The following is a 23,559-nucleotide window of genomic DNA, read 5'->3' on the forward strand; positions in this document are numbered from 1 at the left end:
CCCTGCTATAATGAAGCTGTTGGGGTCCAAGCCTTTTGTTCGTTATCTCAAGGGGGTTGTTATAGAAAAAGGACAATCAAAATTAATGACAAAGTGTTCGAGTAAATTCATGAGATATGGAAATAAAAGTAGAATTACATGTACCTGCTTGCCTCATGTACACAGTATTCTGCCTTTGCTTTATCCTATTCATTAAATAATTAAAACACAGTACAAAAAGCAAAGATCCCGAATTGAAACTGAACTTTTATTCAAAATCAATGTGACATGAATTGTTTCAAAGTGCACCTAATCTTAATCCAACATGCAAGAATCCCAAACTGAGTTTTTATTCCAAATCAACCCGACATGAAAAATTCATCAGATCATCAAGTTTTTAATTTTGCTTTGCCACAAGGTTGCTGAACAAGCCAAAAAAGTGTTTTTTGACAACCTATGTTTGTGACAGAGATATGCCTGCATTACTACTTTTTTCAAATGATCAGTATAATTTCCAGATTTGTTGCGACATGAAATGATTATCGTTTCAGAGGCATAGTTACACAGTGCATGCTTTTTATTAAACAAAAGAGTTGACTTCACTGCAGAGTTGGCATCTCGTGAGACCGGGATGTTGACAGTGCGTGTTTATATTATCTTTTTTTAGTGTTTTTTTTTTTTATTTGGGGGGCCAGGTTCGTTATAGCCGAAGGTTCGTTATAATGAAGGGCATTATAGCGAGGGTGTACTGTATTAAAATAAGTCTTTTTTTTTTTGTACTGCTTCACAGGTTAAGATATGCTGAATCAGTGCTGTTGTCAGTCTGACCTATACTGACAAACTCAAATAAGCCTCACAACATGTTATTTCCACAGCACAAGACAGGAAGCAACATAAAGCCCTTGAACCACTGTGCCTTGTTAAAGATTCCTGGAGCTTTCACATGATTTCCAGCAGGCCCTCTTGACATTACATAATGTGACTACTGTGGTCCCTGACTTATATTTTTTTCTAGAAATAAGGTTTTGTTTTAATGGAAATTAGAAAAATGGATCGTAGATTTCCTTTAATCCGATTGGTCAATGTTTCTAGAACACACCCTCTAAATGTTGTCTGCCAATGTAGACTAAGTCTGTTTCCTTGCTGTCCTATACATTCAATCTACTGTAAAGCCATAAATATTTGCCACCAATATATTTGGCGAATCACACCCATAAAACCTATGTTGCTCTAGATATGTTGCCGACCTGTTGCAATATACGAAGTATGTACTGTTAGTGGAATTTGATATTCGTGCCAATGAAAAGCTCATAATAAAAGGTGTGCAAATATTTATGGCTTTACAGTATCTATTTCAATTTAGTATAGCAAATGAAGGCTTGGAACACGATACCGAAGGAAGGTTCGAACCTTCGATGGTACTCATTTGCATAATTTATTAGTGACATCACCATAGCTACGTCTTTATATTTGATTGAAAATCCTATTATATTACAGGTAATCCATGTAAATGTAATAAAACATTCACATGTTAAATATGTTATATAGAGCAGGAATCATGTTTTTATAATTTAAATAAAAATATAAGTAAACGTTGTTTTTACACGTAATTGAGCCTGCTTGCGATCTATACAGTAAGCTTCAATTGCACCTGCACCAACTGCTGCGGACAAAGTTTTATTTAACAGTCACTGTTCCAAGAAGGTTCTCAGTCACATTTTACTACTACTAAAAATATTAATAATACTACTAATGATATGAACTTGTCAAGTGACCCCAGAGATTGGTTATGCCGCCATGATACGAGTCGCTTGCACTCAGCTTTTTTTTTTGGTTGTCTGGGCATTTAACAAAAAAATCCTAAACAGCAGAGGGGTTTCTAGACATTTCTTTGAATACAGCTTACGCTATACACTGCTTTTCTGTCAAGATGGCGAATGAAGAAATTAAAGATTTGCCTCTGGATAACACAAGCTGGAGCGGGGAGGGGTGGATGGTGCTCAGTTTTCGAAATTAAAATTATTAGTGTTAGCGTATTGTAACACAATTGCACCACTCAGGTTATTTGCCCCTTTAAAAATAGACCCAGGACACAAAAATTGAGGTTTCTTAAGCAAAATAAACAAAACAAACACCTAGCTATTTTTCTTGAGCACTAAACTAAAACACAAAACGGGAATCTAACTATCTTGCATGACGGCTAAGCCGTTTACCTGCCAATTAATCAGAATATTCAAACAAAACAAAACAAAACCACACAGGTTTACACTACCTTTTCTTTTCCTACACTTGTGCACACTAATAAGCGGGCTCTCCACATAGCAGCCCTGAACAGACTGGCTGCTTCGTTTAAATACCTTGCACCTGGCTCTAATTTACAATGATAGCCAGGTGCAGGGGATAATTACTAATCAAACAAATATAATTAAACAATTAAATTCAATCAATGTGCATTTGCACATGGTTTTCATGCAGGGAGGATATTAACCCCCTCACTGCTATCTTACAGTATATTTTGTATGTTTCAAACATATTCTACCATATCACTTCTCTTACACGGTCTTAGACACTAGGTATTCAGTACATATTTTACTGAAGCCATACAGCCACTAGAGGTACGAGCCCACTGCTTTGGATACTATACCCTGCTCCAGTTATACCTAATGTATAACGATTTGGTAGTGGATTTTATTAACAACTTTTGTTTACGTAAGATGCATTATACAAATCAAAAGATCGTATTTTGCATGTGAGTGACATTTAATGTGTGATTTATAGTATTCACACATTGTCAAACAGTTTGTGTTAATAGGAAGAACAAAAAAACGTACAGTGCGTGAACTCGTCTGATGAACCTTTGAAGGTTTAAAACAATCTTCGAATCCCTGGCTAGCGAATGAACCTTTGAACACAGCCCTAGTGTTTGCACAACAGCAATTAGTCTCCGGTTTGACTGACAAGTTGCAGAAAACAAACAACTGGATGCAGACTGATTACTTTCAACAACTGTATTTCAGCATATCTTAATAACAACACATGCACGGTGCTCTAGTCTCTAACAAAGCCAGGAGGCTCTGAATAAACTTTATGAACGCTGTGAAAAAGTTACATTGACACATGTAGGCTACTAGATATTTTTAATTATTAAAAACTTTTTTTTGCATGTACTTTCACTAATACATTTTAGACCTAACAATAACTTAAATACTAAAACTTACACAAATACATGAACATGCACTGAAATCCTAATTAAAAAATAAAAGGTTATAGGTTTTTTTTAATATGTTTTACATTTTTTAAGAGGTAGATAAAAACAAACAGTTCACAAACCATGTTCGCTTTTGTGTGCAAGGTACTTGAACTGAAGAAAAGATCCATGTAAGTAGAAGATTTTTTTCAGTGTTGAGTTATTATTTAGGCTATTGGAAATACCCACAAAACAACATCATCCACTACTGGGATACTCAAGCCTGAAGGCTACCAGAACACAGTGAATTCTGAGCAAACCACATTACTTGTGGAATTTGCATTAAATAGCAACAAAAACTAGCAAATTAGCAGACGGTAAAGCCCTTTTCTTTGGGTTCTATTGCTTAAACCTGCAACACAGAAAAAAATAAAACTGTTTATACGTATTAACTAAAAAGAAGATGTTATTGAGAAATTAACCTTCTCGTTGTTTATTACTTGTTTGGCAACATTTTGTTTACTTGATACCATAATATAACATAAACTGCATCTCTAATATAATGCACCTCTTATAAACTATCCAAGCAAAAACACCACATATTTAAGACATTGTTTAAAGCAATCTAAAAAACAGACATTTTTTTGTTAATAGTTTACAAAGTTTAAGTGTGTTGAAAAAAATGTTTGTTGCAACTTGTGGCCTTATATGTTTACTGCAGAGCTGTAATGTGCCAAACTGATTTATTAATTAGTTAGCCATTCTGTTATTATTTAGCAGGATTATTATGGATTATATGAAATATGGGGATCCAATAATAACATTTTTTTTTTTTTTTGGTTCCTGGGTAGTAAGTGTTATTTCCTAATTGCTTATGCCTCAAAAGTATAGAAAATGACTATTATTCCCCACAAACTTTGCTTTTGTGACCAGGACAGTGATATTTTGAAATGTACCTATTTTCCAGAACATTCCAGATAGATTCAGTGCTGAGTAAACTTGGAGTAACTTCTAGAACTTTCTAGAACTTTCCAGTAATATAAATAGTAGTATAAATACAGGGGCCTTAAGCCCACCAGTTCAGTTTAGTTCCAGCTGCCTAAGTGGATACATATCTGCATTTTTCTGAGATGGCATCAAGAGGCTGCAAGCATCCGGCAGACGCATTTTGCTATGTCTGCGGCCAATTTATCAAGACAAGAGCGAAAAAGTACTCCGTGGAAGAATCTGCTAAGATGTGTGAGGCCTACAAGGCATATTTTGGCATGCCTGTCGGGGATCAAGACAAACCCAGGCCACCTCATTTCACCTGCGAGCACTGCAAAAAAAAACTCTGGAAGGTAAGATGGACAATTGTTGCTCGGAATTTTATGTTAGAAAATTTGTTAAAATTTTTAAAATTGTAAAAGTTTTTAATTTTAAAATGTTTTACAATTTTCAATGTTATTGAAAAAATATATCATATATGAAAAATGTTGCGAGAATCTCTTACACATTAGTCATGGGTGAAATACATGTATTTTTGTAGGATGGTACAGAGGGGAAAAGAGAGCCATGAAGTTCGCTATCCCAAGAATTTGGCGGGAACCCACTGACCACTCAAGCAACTGCTACTTCTGCATGGTGGACCCTTCCAAACGTCGGACTGGCAAGAATGCACCTGCTATCACGTATCCGGACCTTCCTTCATCCATCGCCCCGGTGCCACACTGCCATGAGCTCCCCGTACCCACTCCTCCAGAGAGAGAGCAGCCGTCTTTAGAAGAGAGCAGCAAGTCAGAGAGCGAGGAAGACGTTGTAGATCCAGATGACAATTTCAGAGGTGGAGCTGAGGAGAGAAACCCATACTACCCCAACCAAAAAGACCTCAACGACTTGATTAGAGATCTTGGTCTCACCAAGTCCAATGCCAAGCTTTTGACGTCTAGGCTCAAGCAGTGGAACTTGTTGGATGAAAGTGTGCAAGTCGCAGATCAGAGGAAGCGTCACCAACCTTTTTCCAGCTTCTTCACCCGTCAAGATGGGCTCTGCTTCTGCCACAATGTGACCAGTCTGTTCGAGGCAATCGGAATCGCCTGTAACCAGAATGAGTGGCGCCTCTTCATTGACAGCTCATCCAGGAGCCTCAAAGCCGTGCTGCTCCATAATGGTAACAAGTACCCGTCTCTTCCCCTGGCTCACTCGGTGCACCTCAAAGAGGATTACAACAGCATCAAGACCTTGCTGGACGCCTTGAAGTATGATGAGTACGGCTGGGAGGTCATAGGAGACTTCAAAATGGTGGCATTCCTGATGGGTCTCCAAAGCGGTTTTACCAAGTTTCCCTGCTATCTTTGCCTTTGGGACAGCAGGGACACCAAGGCGCACTACCACAGGCGGGACTGGCCACAGTGGACCGAGTTCTCTGTGGGGAGGAACAACGTCAAGTGGGAGCCACTGCTGGACCCCTGGAAGGTGCTGATGCCACCACTGCACATCAGATTGGGCCTTATGAAACAATTTGTCAGAGCTCTAGATAAGGAGTCGGCAGCCTTCAAGTACCTTCAAGACTTCTTCCCTAAGCTGTCTGAGGCAAAGGTCAAAGCCGGTGTCTTCGTCGGACCACAGATAAAGAAGATCCTGGAGTGCAATGAATTCCCCAAGAAGCTCACTAGTAAGGAGAAAGCGGCTTGGAACAGCTTTGTCGCAGTGGTTCGGGGCTTCCTGGGCAATCACAAGGCCGAAAACTATGTGGAGCTGGTTGAGACTCTGGTGAAGAACTACGGCACAATGGACTGTAGGATGTCCCTCAAAGTCCATATCCTTGATGCTCATCTTGATAAATTCAAGGATAACATGGGAGCGTACTCGGAGAAGCAAGGCGAGCGCTTCCACCAGGATATACTGGACTTTGAACGTCGCTACCAAGGACAGTATAACGAGAACATGATGGGAGACTACATTTGGGGGCTGATTCGTGAAAGTGATTTACAGTATAATCGTAAATCTCGAAAAACTACTCACTTCTAAATCTTTTGTAGTCATTTTTGTATTATTTTAGTATAAATACATGTTAATTTGGATTCATATGTTGTTTTTTTCTGACTTTATGTGAACGAAAAGACACAAATTCGCCCGTTTTCTCATTGGAAATAGGTAAATTTCAAAATATCACTGTCCTGGTCACAAAAGCAAAGTTTGTGGGGAATAATAGCCATTTTCTATACTTTTGAGGCATAAGCAATTAGGAAATAACACTTACTACCCAGGAACAAAAATTGTGTTACATAGTGTAATGTGTCTATGTCATAATTATTCACTGAACAATAATTTTTATTAGTATCAGTTTATTGCTATAGCTTAATGCAGTGTCCACAGAAACATTACACACACACATTTAAAATGGAAATACTGACCAATACAAATGACCCTTTATGTTTGGAGTTGATCCCTGCCTTATTAATTGTTATCTTACCGTGAATAATTTAATACGTGTACTTAGCTTCACCTTTTAGTATAATGCTGATTTACTTGAAACCTGGCTTTTAATGCAAAACCTTCTTAAATGTGCAGGAACCCTGTGTGCCTCATTGGGACTCACAGGTAGATCATTGACAGATAATTAGTCTCCGGGCTAGGCAGTGTTTCAAATAATTAAATGGAGATTTTTAAAGGCTGTAGCATCAGATTGGGTCATAATAGCATTCTTTGTATGAAATTAACAGAAATGGAATATACAGAATGGGTTCCTAAGCCATTATCTGTGTCCACTTGGTTTCTTTTCACAAACTCCCCCACTGACAAAGAATGTTTTTAAAAAGAGTCGTAAACTAAATACTGGACAAGTTGTTTATCTTCACCATCGCTGAATGAATCCTTTGGCGCTGGCAGTGTCTTGCAGAGGCTACAAACCAGACGGTTTTGAGTGCTTGCATACCTCGGACAGAAAACAGTCCACCTCATAAATACAGCCGGCGGGGCGAAACAGCGGACCAGCTGAGAATAGTGGGCCGTCTCGGAATGAGAACAACCAATGGGAAGCACAGCCCAAAATAAACAAACTAACCAATCACAGGGTTGAAGAGAGAATCACAAAAGACACCAGCATGACTTTCAAACAAGGCTCCAGGCAAGAGAAAGCAGGCTCCACACACTAGAAACAGCACTCCCGACATGAAACCCAAAGCTCCACACACAAAGTCTCTGAACTTTGACAATCAGGAGAGGTGCTGAGGAGAAGTACTTCGGAGGAATGAAACAGAAGTTAAACTGAAGTTTTTGAAGCTTGGAGAAAGCAATGGGAAAGTATGCTGGAATCATGGGAGAATCTATAGTCTGAAGACATGCTGAGAAAATCATGTTTTGAGAAGGCTGAAATCAGCTTTGAAGAGAGCCCTAGCCCTACGAGAGACTGAAACTGTAAACGGGACACTGCCTTGATCTGAAAGCGGGTCTTGGTTTCCATGAAATCGAACTGAAGCATAACCAGCAGCTGGGCCTAAGGTCACGTACTAGCCATACAGAAGAATTGCAACAAGAACACTATGAACTACATAACTTTTCAATTGCAACGTATTTTCTGAACTGAATTACATCTGATCAACGATACTGTTTCCAGTTGGAAAACTCCCGACAAGTCAAAGATAATGCTGCAAGACTACTGAAAATCAACAAGCTGATCTCCATTTAAAAAGAACTATTTGTTTATTGTGAGCCGAAGCAATACAATGCGTACTTCAAGCAAAGTACCATCTTCTTTCGTTGCAACTTCAGATCCAGAGAGAGAAGCTGCAGTGTTCATCAACAAAGAATATTGACTTCTTTGTTGAAAATTGATAAGTATTCAACATATCGAATATTAAATATTTCATGAAATTTGCAACTCAAAGGAGTTGCCTTATAAATGCAGAGAATTTGATCATTGCTCCATTTCTGAGTTAATTTGAATATAGAATCAATTGAGGTTGATAACATATTATTAGTTTGGTAGATCACGTCTAAACTAAATTAACACGGTAAAACTAAATTGCTAAATTAGGTACTGGAATGTTGGATTTCGTTCTGAATGGGAAGTTGAATTAATTCTCGTGCATTTTGATATGAAAGATCGATTACAATGAGAAACGAGTATTGGCAATACTAATGCAAAGTAGACACTTTGTGTGATCAGCCATAATTAATATCTGTATATTAACCATGTATGCTAATAATGTTGTGGTCATTGTAATCATTAGACTAAGAAATCAATGAACTGTATACTATTCACGCAATCGCTTTTCCTTTCTGTAATTTTAGATTAGTTGGGCACCCTTTTTATTCTTAAATAAAATATTGTTTTATATTTCTGACACGTTGTGTGAATGTCGATTATTGTCAAGGGAATCCAAGTTCTACACGATCCTGAACTTAAATAAGGTATATCTCATTTCTTACATTTTGATGTCCCTGAGTGGGCCACTTGAGACTAATTTATATTTATATAAATTGTATACCTAATTCACTACAAGGCCATTCAGTGTACACAGTGCTACTTGTGGCATTCTGCTTGTAGAAGTCTACAAAATCTCATGTGACATTCCCACCAAACACATTTCTTTTACTTGTAGATCTCTACTGTGGGACTACAATAAAAAATAAAATTATCTACCGTAATCTTTGTTTAGGATAGACTTTTTTCTGTTGTAGTGTAAATTAGTTTGTAATTCAGTTTTATTTGAGCAGCTTCTCATGCTTAGTTCTTTAGAACAGTGATTTTCAACTATTTTTAAAGGCACTGTCCACATTACATAACCGATCTCGAGAACTGTACTCGAAACCGTTCTAATTAGTCCAGCTGAAGTACCGTTTCATGTTTAGTCAGGCTTTATGCGTACAAACATTATTAGAATAGTTCAGTTACAGTTCCTAGCAGCTCAATGAACAGTGGAAATTAATATGACAGTATCCCACCATGCACTGTATTTTATTTTAAAATAATGTGTTATGCCCCATAGTAAGAGGTCCATATTACTAAAAATACATTTTAAAAAAGTATTCTTGCAAAAGTAAATGCGAGAACACACACAAACAAATGTTCATATTAAAACATACAGTGGCTCAAACTCCTATTGAATGAAAACTTGATTTATGAATCTTCTATGTATGTGGGATCCAGAGGTTAGAGTTCAATGCGTTAAGTTGTAATTATTTGGTTTTTCTATTGGAAAAAAATGTGCCAGTAAAAACACATCTGTCTTCCAACCCTGACATTACAAATGTGTCTACTCAAGACTCACATAGTTATTGATAAATGGATTCTTTTTTAAGCACATCAAGGTTGAATGCTGTATGGTTAAAGACATCATTCAGACACTAATTCACTATAATATTTATGAAAGACGATGTCTGGGATATGAGTAAAAAATCAGTCTATCAGCTTTATCTGCTTCAAATAAAATGTAAAACATGTGGAGACAGTGGAGGCAAAGCATGATAATGACACTTGCTGCATGTTTTGACCAGTCATGTTGTTGGAAATAATGATGGGATTCTAGATTAAATATACAGATAAAATCTGAAAACTATACCAGTAATGCTACTGAGAGAGTAAGCTGCAAAAGACTGTTCTCTTATGTAAGCAAATTCAACACTAACATTTTTCATGCATGTTACTCAGAATGTACTGGTGACTTACATTTTGTTTTAAAGTATGTGATTTAACTGCTTTTGATATATGAAAACCCTTTATAGTACTGCCATATTAATTTTTCGTTTAAAAAGTGGAACACCGTCATTGGAATTCAGTCATTTTTAAACATTGTGACATTCTTGTTGCACCATGTATTGTTTCAAATGAGAGTTCTTCTGTCAGCTGTGTTACAGAAATTGAAATATCTATAATTTGACAGTGCAGATTTAGACATCAGCAGCAGACCAACAGTGCAGTTCACTGTCATATAATGTATTTACTGTACATTTCTGAAAAAAAAAAATATTACTGTCAAACAAAATTTACTGAAAACATGCCCATTTATAAATGGTTCAAATATAGGTTATATTCCTTATAAAATTCTGTACATGTGGAATTCATTTTTAAAATGTTAAAATGTCTGTGTAACAAAACAAAACAAAAATATTTGGATTTATACTGTAACTGTTAACATTTAACAAACAAAAAACAGAAAAGAGCAATGTTTTTTTTTTCTTGTCTAGTCAAGGCCGTCCATGTGTTCAAATCTTTCTTACAGGAAGTTTGATGGTTTCTTGCAAGTCTTGTCGTTACTGTTTTATATCTTATGCCACCACAGCACTTCAAAGCTTTCATTAAAATCTACAGCTGCCATTTAGTTGGCCATGCTCCTTCAGCAATTTTCTACCAGCTTTCTCCATTCATTTTCTTTTACAGTGGTTTTTAGCCAGCAGAATCTAGTTAAGGTGTTCAGACATGGTAATGGTTAAGTCTACTCATTGGCCCCAGCTAAATTTGAATTCAATCTTGTAAATAAACAAACTGCATATTGGACTCAAATTTGCATTCCTAACTTCTTTGCTATTCATCCAATACAAAATCTACTACTTAATTGATTCAGCACAAACCTCTTATTGCAGTGGTTCCCAACCTTTTTCAATGTAGGGACCACCTTGGTGTCCACGCATTTTATCACAACAGCATTTTGAAACTAATTTGTATGTGTATATGTATAAGTACATGTAGAAAGTAAAGTATTTATATAATGTACCTAACTTAATGAGATTCATGGCTTGAATCTTCGCTGCTGTCAGCAAGGAATGTTGTCATTTTGTGCATTGAAAGTTGCTGATGGCAAAGTTCCTGTTTCTTTTGTTTAAAATTGCTTATTGTTTGGGCTCCCGAGTGGCGCATCCAGTAAAAGCAATCGCTAGAGTGCAGGATGCGCTCTATAGCCTGGATGTCGCGAGTTCGAGTCCAGGCTATTCCACAGCCGACCGTGGACGGGAGCTTCCAGGGGGCGGCGCTCAATTGGCCGAGCATCGCCCGGGGGGAGGGAGGGTTAGGTCGCCAGGGTGTCCTCGGCTCACCGCGCACCAGCGACCCCTGTAGTCTGGCTGGGCCGGGCTTGCCTGTAAGCTGCCCAGGGCTGCGTTGTCCTCCGACGCTGTAGCTCTGAAGCGGCTGCACGGTGAGTTCGCAGTGTGTAAAGAAGCGGGCGGCTGACGGCACACGCTTCGGAGGACAGCGTGTGTTCATCTTCGCCCCTCCTGAGTCAGCGCAGGGGTGGTAGCGGTGAGCTGAGCCTAAAAAATAATTGGGCATTTCAAATTGAGGAGAAAATAATAAAAACTAATTGGCAACGACTAAATTTAGAAAAAAAGAAAAAAATAATTGCTTATTGTTTCACATTCTGAGTGCTTTGTAGATAAATGACGTCTCAATTTTGCAGGATTAAGAGTTTTGTTTGACAAAACCTCCTGACAAATAATGCACTGGGGCTTGGGTCATCCTCAGATCCAGTAAATGTAAATACATGCTGGTCCCCACAACCGTTACCTCATGTAGCAAATTAATCTATCCATTACGCAATTTATTGCAATCACAGATCGCCAACTTTGCTCGATGTACATATAAAAAACACCAGAATATGAAGACGAGGTGGATGGGAAGCAATTTGAAAAATTGAAAAAATGATTGGAGAGTGATTGCCACTTCTGGTGGGCTGAAACGGGATTGGTGGCACACAGTGGATTAGATTTATAGCATTTTGGTTAAATATGATAGCATCAAGAACAGACTGTACATGTTATTTGCAGAAGTAGTGTTAATAAAACTTCGTTTTGGCATATAGTCTTGTGAGATAGTAAACCTGGCTGAATAAACCCATATAATAACATGGAGCTGAAATCGATCATTCACACTATGGTACACTACTCAAGTCACAAGTCAAGCAACAAATCTAGCTTTTTGTTTCACATTAACTTCTGTTATATGCAGCTAACCTCTCCAAAAACGTATTGAAATAATGGTATACTTTATTCCTATACCCCTGGCAAGGCTGTAGAACATATATTGTTGAAATTGATAAATACTAAAACTGTGGCTTTAATGTTTTGTACAGTAAGGTAAGCAATCTGTGTCACTAACCTGAGTGTGTTTTTTAAAGAGCTCCTCTGAGTCTACTGCAGTTCCCTTGCATTCGTGCTGAGAGCTTGCTTGCCGCTCTCGTGGAATCAGCGGCTCCATTTGAGTGTTTTTTTCTCACGGCCTGCTTCGCTTGTGTTGCAGGCCGTCTTTTCTCGGCTGTCCGTTGTACGAGTGTGACTGCCTGTGCAGTATTGGTGTGTGCGTGTGTTGTCTTTCAACCTACACCTTCAGGGAGAAAACCGTTCCTCCGCCGGGGCTCGGTTTGCCGCCCCCGTCGTTGAGTGACTATGCCGGCTGTCATTCACTCAGCTTGGGCAAAATAAACAACAGTCAGTCAGACGTTTGTTACTCCACTGGGGCTGTGTTCTAGCCTACCCCGCTGTCAAGTAGACCTCGCCAGCTGCCTGAGCCCGCCCACCTCGGTGCGTCGGACCTTAAATAAAAAGTGTGTTCTCCCTTCACGTTCAGCCCTTGGTACTTCGGTGCCTCGGTGCACACGGTGCTCGGTACACACGGTGCTCAGTGCACGCGGTGTACACAGTGCCTCGGTGAGCGCTTCGGTGCTCAGTGCACTCGGTACTCGGTGCACACGGTACTTCGTTGCCTCGGTGCGCATAGCGCCTCGGAGCTCGTGCACTCAGTGCTCAGTGCGCACGGAATCCCTGGAAACTCCAGAAACTCCGCTTCTGTGAACTCAGCTATAAACGCGGCACAACTGCGCTGCATTTAATCTTTTTCTTTTCAACAGCCTAGATGGCTTTGCTATTGTAGTCTGCTTTTCTAACCTTACAGCGCTCGTTTTGTGTTTTTTTGTCAGCTAAAAAAAAGGGGGGGGGGAGAAAAAGAGACGCATGATCCTCCATCAGGCCCCAGCTCTGCCGCACCCCGCTGTTGAGTTGACTCCGCTGGATTCAGTTCACCCGCGTTGCTGTGGTGACTGTTCTATTTACCCTCACAGCGTCTAATAAGAAATAAATAATAATAATAATAATAATAATAATAATAATAATAATAATAATAATAATTGATATATCCTGGATGACTTGCTTATGGTCACACTGTGAGTAAGTATTAATATGCAAAATCAAGCCTCCCTTTTTTTTTTTTTTTCCTGCAATCTAGCTACATTTCCAGACAGATTTGTTAGATACTATGAAGTGTAGCTATCTATCATTATACTGTATAATGATGGAATTAATTAGCATACCCAAGAGAGATGCTTATATGGATTTATAAACCGTCACCACAGTTATTACAACTGCTAATGTTATGGAAAATCCTCATGAAAATTCTAACATTACCTTTTGACCTGTGACCTAAGATGGATGCCATAATGGGGTCATGTGATTTTGGTTTTGGATGATAAAATCTTACTGGTAATGCTTTGAGATATTGTATTCAGTACACCACTGTGTTCTTTGACTGTCGAAGTGAAGTCCGATAGTGGGTATTGTATAACATAAATGTACCCTTTTGTGTCAGTAAGTTTACGATTGCATATTTTCAAAAGCTGCAGAAAACATGGCATGATGTTATCTGCTAGTTTGGTTCATTAGTTATTCTGACACTTTTGTTTTGGTGGAATATATAATGATCTAACAATCTGTGTCTATTTTCCGAAGGTGGATAATTGTAACTTCCACAGAACTTCAGTTCATAAGTGCAACTACCTTGTTCCCTTCAACTTATTCAGGCACCCTTTATGCCCCCCTCAAAATTTAGGATGTCCCATTTTCATGTGAATCAACAATGCTGACATGAACCCGTGTCCATTTTTTAAAAATAAACCATAAAAACAGCTATGAACAAAAGTTTTGCATTACCCTATATAATTAACTCTTTTTGCTTCATAAAGTTGAATGAAATCTGCTGAATACTGTTACGTTAACATATTGAATTACATACCGCTTTGTAGTTTTCCATATACTTAACATGAAACTGACAAAAAATGAAATACTGTACACTATTATGGCTTCCAATAGATTTTTACAATATCATTTTGTAGTTTCTTTGATTACATGATGTTAAATAAAAGATATAAATTATGTTCATGTAGTTCTTTTTTTTTTTTTAATTATGTCTCAGTCCTAAAATTCTAGGTAATGCAAAACTTTTCACAGATATGAAGAAGTAATTAACCTTTCAGTTTTCACCTTCTTATTTACAATGTAGTCTATCATTGCGACCCCACTATTCATAGTATGTACTGTTAACACTAATTTTCACAAAGGTGCACATAAAGCAGTGAAATATACATTGGGGGAAAAAAAATAAAACACTGTATTTTTTGGTTACGCTACAAATGTTGAGGGCATTTGTATTTTCCACCGGGAGGTTTTAAAAAAGAGGCTACCATTGCTTTTGAAGACATGTTGGATTATAACTTTTTAATTCTAATGTGGAAAAAGTTATTGTAATCCAAGTAACTAATTTAACTGTGCCACCTTGTGTACGTTTTCTATACTTCAAGTTCTAGTAAAGATAAGTTAGTATGAGCATTTTTACTCAGTTTGATTTTTTTATTAAATGTAAAATGTAGTAAAAGTGAATTGTTTACTATGTGCTATATTGATTTTTAGGACCGCTCTAGTGCTTTGTTTTACCACTACACTCCAGCTTCATAAACTTTAGTGCTAAGCTAAAATATTAAAGGTTTCTATAGCACCTATAAAGAAATGTGTGGGATGCTCTATCACCCACAGAGTCGAAGCCTATGTGAAATGTATACAGTCTTCCTGCATAGTTTATATTTTGTTATTTATTGGAAAAGGTAAAACATTACATTTTGGTTCTTGGTGCATCTAAATAAATAACCATTACTTAAACAGGATTTATTACAATCAAAGCAGACCTTATTCATTTTAAAACTGAGTCGGTCAAAAGGGAGTTTTTATGTTTAAGTTGGATGTACAAAGTTCATTTTAAGAGAGTCGACTGTTCAGTGCAGCATTTATTTTTCACGATTCCTTCATTTCGCCTGGCATGGTTTTATGCGAGTAAATGCCTTTTACTAGTGTTACAAACTGCGACTATAACATTTTGTTTTATTGATGTCAGTACTGTTAATATTGCATTACTGTTCAAGTTGTTTATGTATACTGATTTTTGTTAGTTTATATTGTGTAACATGGGTAGGAGAGTTGTTTTAACCGATGTTTACCTGTTTCATGGTCCTGAAAAGGTTTTTTTTTTTAATGCCGAAAACCTGGAAGCCCTAAATATAATGTAAGAAAAAAAAAAGTTGTTCATAAGGAGCCATAAGTGTAATATATGGTATGTTTGCTAAGTTCTTGTGCTTTATATTTTGCTATTAAAATCATGGATTTACGTTGTTCTGTGAAACTGTGATACATTTACTAAAATAAAAGCGCTTTTAAAACGACCAAATTCCGATTGGGCTTATTTTATTTTAGATTCTATTGATTTTTTAATGTATTACTATGCAGGACAGCCTCTATAATATCGTTACCCTCATTAAAAATGTCCAGGGATTAATCTACTGATTAATCAACTAATACCCATAAATTAACCCAATTTTAATCGAGTGACAGCCCTAATTATAATGTGACTTAATATGAAGTTCATTCATGCTTCATAGAAACACCTGCTCTATGACTCAAGGGTGTTGGACAGCCAGGATGTGACCAGTCTACTAGATTTAAATTGTTGTAGAGATAGATAATCAGACAAAATGCAGCAAAGTATGTTCTTCAGAATAGCCCACAGTCATCTTTTTTCAGGGAACACCAGTAATTTAGAAGTATTGAATACGGCTTTGATAAGCACCTGTTGTCTTGCTAATTGTGACTGAAACTTGCTGGATTTATATTTTACAGAATATAAGTCTGGAATTTAAATTTACACAGCAAATGCATCAGTTATGAATGGGATAGCCATTTTTCAACATGTGTGTTATTAATTGCAGGTCTAAATCCTGTTACATATTAATAGCCATGGTGGTCCACATATAAGATAAATTATAACCATAAAAAGAAAAATCCTGTTTCATTCAAGAAAAGGGAAATCAGAATAATGTGTGATTTTATTCCTAATTCTGCACAAATGACCCCATCAGTGGAAAGTCCTGCTGAAAATAAAAGGCAAGGTCTTTCTATAGTTACCAGCTTAAACTGACAATACAACTATTTGCCTAGTGAAGCAATCAAGGACTGGACCCTGACTTTTGTCCATGTGCAATGAATTTGGTAGAGCTGCACTAAGAACAGTCCCCAAAAAGTGGATGCATCTTTGACATTGCATTAAAGGACTGCTTTGGAAACACATTATCTGTGCAATGCTCAGTGAAGCCCTACGCTAAATGACAGCATTGCCAGCCTTGGGCAATAAATGCTTCCAGAGATCTGTTCAATTGCTACTTTTAGCCTCAGGTGTACAGAAAGGTTGCTGGTGCTGTTGTTTAGAGTCAGTAGCCAGAAATGCAGTGATATGTTTTTTCATTGGTTTCCTTTCTTTTAGCATTCAATTATTTGTCTTTATATATATATATATATATATATATATATATATATATATATATATCAACTCTACCTTCATAATGTATTCTGTGCTATGACAGTTTGTCCACATAATGAGGTCAATAATTATACACTCCAATACACAAAAATTGATTAGTTTGGACACAATTTGAAAAAAAAAATCAATAGATACTACTATGCAGTCACAGTTGTATTATTTTATTTGCTGCTGGGAGGACAGAAAGCAATTTTTTTTATCATTCATGCACATGCAAAACACACATATATGGGTAAGAATTAAGGACAAATACTATCTATATCACATTTATTGGAAGTGAGTAAAAAACGATAGTTACAAAAACCCTACTCCATACATGGAGTTCTTCATTGATAAAATTGTATAGAAAAATAAAACTAGCATACCGAAATGTAAAAATGTACACAGATTAAACAGGGGCCCTATAGTATGAATACAGCAAACTAAATAACTTATAATTTAAGAATTCCATAATCAATGTGTATCAGCAGAATGCCCTCTTGCATCAGACCTGCATGCGATGTACCTTGAGGAGTATAAACTGCTCGATCTCTAAGATATGTATGATTGTTCTAGGCACTTGACAGTTTTGTAAGTCAATAACAGGAGTTTAATTATACTGGTGGCCTGCAGTGCAGCAAGAACTAGGTGAATATGACTGCAGAAGATTGTGACGTCTGAAATATATACAACAAGCCATTGAATGCTGGTAATCAGTATGCAGGTTTGATTTTCACCAAGTGCTGTGGATCTACACTCTTTGAAAAAAAAAAAGGTGCTGATCCTGGTGTTACACAACAACAGTATCCTCTCTTCTGAAATGTCCAAGTTTTGCAATATGTCCTTGAGGTGTTTTCTATACACTACCTTAAGTGATTGCATTTGCTAGGATTTCATTTATAATTACTTAAATTCATTCATTTATGATTACTTAAAGATCTAATCAAGATCTTTTGGGATTGAGACACTAATAAAGGCAATAAAAAGGTGCTAGCGTTAAAGGTGTTGCATGCAACTATAGTTACATTAAAACCCAGTTTGTTTTCCAAAAAAGTATTATTGATAAAATGATATGGCTATCTTATTCTATTGGTAACTTTGAGGAAAATGGAGGGAAAAACAAGTTGTGACTGTGTTTGTCGTTTCTTAGGAGAACTTTCCATAGGTTTTATTTAAGTTGAAAAATGTAAAGGAAGACAGCAGTGCGCTACGGAATAACTAAATGAAAAAGGTCTCTGCAGAGCTCTCAACCTCTCCTGTTTTATTTCGTTAGCAAATGTGAAGAAATCTTTTTCATTGTTAAAGCAACCATATAAAATGTCTTCTGCAACAAGCTTCTTTTTTTGTCTGCTGGATAAAACAATTTCAGACTGAACGAATAAAAAATATGAATACGATATTTTTTAAAGAATGTATGTCTGTATTATTCATGAATGTCTATAGGATTCACTATTCATGTATAATTGTTTCTTTGAAAAACTTCGTTTCAAATAAATTATTGACCTTTAACAGATTGAAAACACAGGTACTACAAGAAAAATAGTATAATAAAGATTTTCAATGAGATGTGAGCACTGGGGATGTTAAAGAGGTGTTACAAGAGACTAGTAAAATATAATTTAATATAGATCTTGAGTTACATTTTCATGCATCTAGAATTGTTCACATTCGCCATTCCGTTCATTTTGTTCAATCTGCATGAATATATGGTTGCCATCTTTGTAAAAAAGTAAATAATTCTTTATTGGTTCATTTTTGTAGCATACACCAGTTCTGTTTATACTGTACTAATGTGATATAAGTGTAATTTGCTGCTTCTTTGGACAGGCTTATGAAGCTGAATACTTACTTGCCTTTTGAATTGTAAGTTGACCAGATAGGTTATAAAGCATAGTTAAAAAGTATACTGTATAGGGTGTAACAAAATGCAAAGCTGCACATTTCAGAAAATGTAAAGAAGAGCTCTGTTATGTTTGTACCTTGGATATACCTTTTAACAGCCCTGTTAAAAAAAGTAAATATTATTTGGTAGGTTCCTTTAAAATGTAAATCTAAATGCTTTTTGTGCTTACATTACTTCTGGTGAAGTCTATGGATTTTCACTGCATAAAAAACAATTCTGCAACTTCTGAAACAGTATTTTTGGATCCATAATACATTATAGTTTCAGCTTGATATCTTCAGGGAAAAAGGCTGAATCTAGGCTTAGTTTAATGATCAGGAGAGGTTTGTTCTTCCCATACTGTGTGGAATTCCCAGGCTACAGTGATTTAAGAATTGATGGGCTGACAAATGTCAGTATTTCTGTTATTCATCATAGACAGTCGCTGTGGGTGTTAAAGCTAAGGGTGCATTTTAAGGGTACATTTTAAAAGTTACAAACTATTTGCAGAGCAAAGAACAGGGGATAGGCTTTTTTACCATTGTAAACAGAAACCAAACACAGATGGACTAGCTCCTTACAGGTATGAAGTGCAAACAAATCAGAACAGCATTTTTAGAGTGACTGTGGGAGAGGAGAGATGTAAGGTACAGAACAGAAATTCAAAACCTTTAAAGCGTAAAGTGTAAAGTTTCCTTTTTTCTTTGTAAAGAAAAGGATTGTCTGATGAAAACCAATTTACAGCTCTTCTCAAAAACTACAAACAAAAACACATTTTTTTTTTTTTATCAGTCAGATTCTCAGTAAGGAAAACTGTTTTGTGAGTCAGTGTTTTCATATAACCTTTAAATCACCTACCCATTTTTATTTTGGACAGTACTGCAATTAAACATGTCTAAAACCCTTCTGTTTTAATTATTTTTAATTAAAGTGCAGTTTTGTTATCTTGACAGTCATATGGAGTTTTCCCTGTGCTTCTCTATATAATGTAGTTACAAAGCAGATACGTGTTCTGACATAGTTTAAATACATACAGTAATAATGTTTTTTATCCTTTTTTACAGGAAAAAAAGAACATTAAAAGTAAGCCATGCTTATATAATTAATTCACAGAGCAGCATGCTTTTCTAGTTTATGCACTAACCCCTTCTTGCCTGTTTTTGGCTTGCAAGTTTCATATTGATGAGAGTGGAGGTAATCTATTTTCAAGAACGCATGTTAATATAATGCTTCATTAAGCAACAAAATGATTATTGACTTACTTTTGATAGAGAAACTCTTCTTATGAAGATGCCCTTTGATTAAATGGCATTAATTCGTATTTATTTCTCATGAATGACTGAAGATTCTTCTTTGGAGGCACTGTGTGTTATGGTTAGTTTTATGATATATTAGACAGGTTTAGCATGTTTAGCAGTGTATGGACAACAATTTTTTTCTGTGTTTTTCCTAAAGTAATATTCGCCAACTGGAACATCACAATGGTGAATGATAAGAATGCAGACACCAGGAGTTGCACCGGGTTGTGTTTTCAATTACTTTTGGGACCCTTAATGAAACGTTTTTTTTCAAGAATTATTATTATTTGTTTATTTATTATTTGTTTATTTAGCAGACGCCTTTATCCAAGGCGACTTACAGAGACTGCATACTGTGTGAACTATGCATCAGCTGCAGAGTCACTTACAATTACGTCTCACCCGAAAGACGGAGCACAAGGAGGTTAAGTGACTTGCTCAGGGTCACACAATGAGTCAGTGGCTGAGGTGGGATTTGAACCGGGGACCTCCTGGTTATAAGCCCTTTTCTTTAACCACTGGACCACACAGCCTCCTGAATAGAATTGTATGTTTACATCTAGTACAAATCTCATTTTAAGAAATGGAGATTGTGCTGCCTCAAAACAAGTAAAGCAAGGGCAAAGGGAATACAATCAGTTTACTAACCAGGAGAGTTATATTGCTTAAATAATACCAGGATAGATAGCCTTTATTTAAAAATGCATTGGTTTGGAGCGTAGATTCATAAACCTTTTACCAAACGAGTTTTGCTTTAAGTCTCTGTTCATATTATGTAGTGATACTAAAGCATTGTGGATGAAGGCTAAACATAGCCAGTGTAAGCTTGCCTGAAAAGATTTATCAATTGTATGAATTTACTTAGTTCCTAATCATTTTTTAGTTGAAGCCTTGCCGCAACTTGGGAGGCAAAGAAAAATAAGTTCCTCTTCCTGTTTAAACACCTCTTAAAAATGCAGTTTCCCAGACAATTCTGCAATTTGAAGATTATGTCTAAAAAATAAAAATTCCCAAAAAGTCAGTGTGTGCCACCTCTGAGCCACTGTAACTGTAACCTATGGATGTGGTTCAGGGGGCAGGAGCTAGGACTTCTCCCCCATTATGTCCTGCCAAAATAGCAATCAGTCTCACAATTTAAATCCTGGGTTACGCCCTTATTCTCTGTCTTACTTTTTTTGTTTGTGTATTGCTACACAGCTCTGCAGACTCCGACTCAATCATTTAAAGTTATCAATTTCAATTAAAATGGCAACTCACCTGCTGCATTTTTCATTCTCTTCCTGAATTCTCAGACGGTGAATGTATTTCTCCTTCTGGACATCCTCCAACTCAAAATCCAAGCAAAAAAGTATTCAAACACATCTATCTGTCCTTCTGCTTCTCCTCCATCTGACAATGCCAGTGACCCATCTATCCTTGTCACCACTGAACCTGCTGCCTCATTCTCCGCTGTCCTGGTGTTCGAAGCCCCCACCGTTCTAAATGCTTTTCTTTAAAGACTGGCGACTGACTTCTGAAAGCTCTTCTTTAAAAGTGGAATTTAAATTCCAGTGGGGAGCGATTAGATCTCTCTGTTTAGCTTGTACTGCCAATCCATCTCAGCCATGCCTGTTTTTCCTCCACAAACATCAGTCCAGTGAACCAAGATACTCAGCGGATGTCCCTCCCCCGCTGTGCAGACTAGCTCTCTTAGAGTCCCTTCCACCTCCAACTCCGGACAGATAGCTTCACAAACTCCCCATCCTGATCCTTCTCCTTCAGTCCTCCAGCCTGCCATTATACCTGATCCTAAGACTTCTCCAGATTCTTTCTCTGATCTGATCTCCAAATCTCCAGTACCATGAAGCAACTCATTTATCCTCTCAATGCTGCTGTTTCTTCAGTTTCTGACTGCTTGAATGCACTTGATAACAGGATTGCTCATCTGGAACCAGCAGCCCTCCATCCCCTCACATCAGCCACTTCAGCAGCTCTGTCACTTCCGCCTATTTTGCCGTGCCAGCCCCCACTGTGGAGTTTTCAGTCTTCACGGTAGCGACGGCTTCTCGTTCTGGCTCCTCCTCTGCTTTAGTGGTTCACGCTCTCTATTCAGATTAGACATAATATTATCAAAGTTAACTTGATTTGGTCCCAACCTGATCCTGATCAATAGGTTATTCAGTGGCCTCAGAGCAAACACCTGTGGTGTAGATGCTTCCACCACTCCTTCTACATCTCTCGGCCCCAAAGCTGCCTCCACATCGGTTTAATTGAAGTCCTCTCCCCTTCTCAACACTCCTCCCCACTTCAGGAACTAGCTCTCCGCCGTTCCCCCTATCCACTCTTCAGTCCCTCCTGTTTCTTCGCTTCACAAAGATATCAGTGCCATTTCCTTCATATGTGCAGTTATTGCAGTGATGCCCATTCCAATTCCATCTGCCTGCTTTTCTCTAAATGACAATCAACCCTCACAGCCTCCTGCAAGCAAAATCAGATCCCCTTCCCCTTTCAACCAGGATTGAATATTCTCTTTCCTTGTTCCCGCAAAAGACAATCTACACCTCTCCCTGGGTACCCTCAAAGCTTATCTTGCTGGCATTCAGTACCACTATCGCCTATTATATATTTCTTCCCCTCCTCTCTCATCTATCCCCACTGTTCGCCTTCTCCTCAGGGGGATGCCAGACTTCCCCTCCTCCTTCTCCCTATCACTACTGATTTTCTCTTTCACCTTATCTCGATCTGCCATGGTTATTTCTTACCTTTCGATGATCTAGTCATGGTATCCCTTTGTTTTTCTGCTTTCTTTGTTTTTTTTCTTTGAGTTTGCCGTCCTCTTCACTGAGTGGTGATATTAGTCTTTGCAGGGAGCCAGGGGTCCTCTTTTGGGGGCGTGAAGCTCATTTACCAACCTTAGAGTCACAGGTGCAATGGCCTTGTCCTCCGCTAGGAAGGTTCTCCGCGAGCCAGAGGGTATCCCAGGCCAAATCTCTCTTATTCGTTTTCTCATTTTCTCACATTCTAAGTTCCCCTTGGGGGGAAATAGTGGTTGCTTCCCAGCCTTGGAGGCCGATCGGTTTGGTCTCACCTCCAGAAGGCAGCTCTCAGCGAGCTAAGGGGAAACTCTGACCTCTTTCTAAAGTCACAAGCACTTATTTCCTATTTCTAATTCCCGAGGGTCTTACTCCACGCAGCACTTGCTCCTGTTCTGTGAATAGAAGTTGAAGTGATTGATTCTTATGTTTTGATTTACTTATAACAGATGTAATTTGTGGTAAGGCTTAAGTACAATACTTTGTAACTAGATGAACATGGGCTGAAACCAATGGTTGATAACCAATTTAATAAATGTGTATGTTATGTATTTGATTAATTAATAGATTTGTGGGTGTTTAGTGTATAGAATGTATGTGGATAATTAAATTGAATCAGTTCTCATGTCAGACTCTTTTAGAGTTCATAGTGCATACTTATGGTAAAAAGTACATTGAGCCCCTTGAATATTGTAAAAAAAAAAAAAAAAAAAATATCTTATCCTAATGACTTGAAAATATATATTTTTTTAAAATCATGTTTATTTCTAGGTGACGCTCATTTCAAACAACTTCTTTAAAAAGGTTAACTTAAATGCCAGATTGCATTAGTC

The 23,559-nt window shown here is 37.4% G+C and overlaps 1 protein-coding gene across 2 annotated transcripts in view; it reads left to right on the plus strand.

Moving 5' to 3' along the window:
• The window catches only part of LOC117420401 (protocadherin-7-like), a 190,153-nt gene that overhangs the window by 162,298 nt on the left and 4,296 nt on the right, over positions 1-23,559 (plus strand). The window lies entirely within an intron of this gene.

The sequence above is a fragment of the Acipenser ruthenus genome, chromosome 1, assembly GCF_902713425.1.
Source record: "Acipenser ruthenus chromosome 1, fAciRut3.2 maternal haplotype, whole genome shotgun sequence".
Lineage (NCBI taxonomy): Eukaryota > Metazoa > Chordata > Actinopteri > Acipenseriformes > Acipenseridae > Acipenser > Acipenser ruthenus.